Here is a 2,500-nt window from a genome sequence, read left to right as displayed (position 1 = left end):
CTCTCTCTCTTTTATTTGTATCTCTCTTTTTATTTTCTTTTTATTTTCTCTCTATTTTCTTTCTATTTTCTTCCTTTTTATTCTCTATTTATTTTCTCTCACTCTCTCTAACCATTAAACACAAATCAGAATAACCATAGTCATAAAATCACATATATCCGAGGGTATCTTAGGATAATTTTAATACTCTTTTTTCAGTTCCCGTTTCGCCCCTGCCTCCTACTGCCGCTGGTGGTCACCCTGGCAGCGCTGGCGGAGGTCCGGCCGGCCCACGCGGAGAGAAGGAAAGGTATACACTGGTCATGCAGTTCATTGATGATGATTATAACACGTGGCGGAGGTGGTACCAGCGATCTATTGAATGCTTTGGCGTATGGCTTCAGTAATTCGTAGGAAAAGTGTCACGGTATTTTCTTGTATGTATTTATCTTTTATTATCGTTTTTGTTGTTGTTTATTCGAGCAGGTGGGAAGAACTGAGCCTGTTAAAGATAAAAGTTGCGTTTTACCATAATTGACTTTTATATTTTATAGAAAGTTCTCAGATTACGAAAATAAAAGTTTGAAAGGAAAATGTATAGTTAAACTGGAAGGGGGGGAGGGCATGGCAAGTGTGGGTTTGGGGGAGGAGGGTATGGCAAGGGTGGGTATGGGGAAGGGTATGGCAAAAGTGGGTATGGGGAGGAGGGTATGGCAAGGGTGGGTATGGGGGAGGGTATGGCAAGAGTGGGTATGGGGGAGGAGGAGGGTATGGCAAGGGTGGGTATGGGAGAGGAGTGTATGGCAAGGGTGGGTATGGAGGAGGGTATGGCAAAAGTGGGTATGGGGGAGGAGGGTCTGGCAATAGTGGGTATGGGGGAGGAGGGTATGGCAAGGGTGGGTATGGGGGAGGAGGGTATGGCAAGGGTGGGTATGGGGGAGGAGGAGGAGGGTATGGCAAGGGTGGGTATGGGGGAGGAGGGTATGGCAAGGGTGGGTATGGAGGAGGAGGGGGTATGGCAAGGGTGGGTATGGGGGAGGAGGAGAGGGTATGGCAAGGGTGAGTATGGGGGAGGAGGGTCTGGCAAAAGTGGGTATGGGGGAGGAGGGTATGGCAAGGGTGGGTATGGGAGAGGAGGGTATGGCAAGGGTGGGTATGGGGGAGGAGGAGGGTATGGCAAGGGTGGGTATGGCATGAGTGGGTATGGGGGAAGAGGGTATGGCAAGGGTGGGTATGGGGGAGGAGGAAGAGGGTATGGCAAGGGTGGGTATGGGGGAGGAGGAGGAGGGTATGGCCAGGGTGGGTATGGAGGAGGAGGGTATGGCAAGGGTGGGTATGGCAAGAGTGGGTATGGGGGAGGAGGGGGGTATGGCAAGGGGGGGTAGGGTACCATTAACATTCGAATTTCAAGCAAGTTGAAATCTCACCCTTGCCATAAACAACAGCATACCAGAAAATTCCATAAAAAGCAGCGCAAATGACGTGTTCGTTGCTCGGAAACCAGATATCAAAATGCTGCATACATTTTTTCTTCTCATTTTCTACTGGATGAGGCATGAGGATATAAATAAAACCACCATAATAATTCTTCTTTTCATTAACAATTTCTTAAATTTGTTTTTAATCTTTTTAATAAAAGTAAAAATATACTTTGTACAAATACATTTACAAGAACAAACAGTCCAACACGCCTCACATGAAGGACGGTTGCATTGTCTCCATCTCTCGTTCTCTCTCTCACTTTCTCTCTCTCTCTTTCCCTTCCTTTGCAAGTGAGACCTGCAAAAAGCCTAAAAAATATCTCAAAATTATTTTTCAACAAAGAACGCCCTTCAAAATCATTCTCCAACAAAAAATGCACATCCACTTCATTTTTTGAAGATGAAAACTACTCAAAACTATTCCCAGGCAAAGACTGCACCTCAAATTCCTCCTAAAAAAATACAGTTCAAAAAGCATTCTTCAACAAAGAATCCCCATCAAACTCATTCTCCCATAAGGAAAACCATTCAAAATCTTTCTCCAACAAAGAATCCTCCTCATATTCTCCAACATAGAAATCTACTCAAAATCATTCTCCGACACAGACTGCACCACAAAGTCATCCTTTAATACAGAATGCTGCACCAAAGAATTTATCGCAAATTCATTCTCCAACAAAGATCCAGTTCAAATTGACTCTCTAACAACATAATACATCTTAAATTCGTTCTCTAATAAAATGTAACATGGCTAGGTGTTTAAGCCACTCCACGGTGCATAACTTCATTAACAGTTTAGGCTTCTCAACTCTCTATGCAAAAAGCAACTGCAAAATCGGAAGACAAACGAGACACTGGCATGACTATAATATGCAATATCAAACGTTTTAAAAAATCTAAACGTAATGCTACATTCAGGTCAGCTAATTACAGTACAGCTTGTGACTCACCATCTAAATACAAAATTGGTTACAGACCACGAATATAAACACAATATAAAGCTTTGTACTCGTCCAAAAGCATTCTTTGGATAATTTTCT

Source organism: Penaeus monodon, chromosome 39, assembly GCF_015228065.2.
Source record: "Penaeus monodon isolate SGIC_2016 chromosome 39, NSTDA_Pmon_1, whole genome shotgun sequence".
Taxonomy (NCBI): Eukaryota; Metazoa; Arthropoda; class Malacostraca; order Decapoda; family Penaeidae; genus Penaeus; species Penaeus monodon.
Note: the sequence above shows the minus strand (reverse complement) of the source record.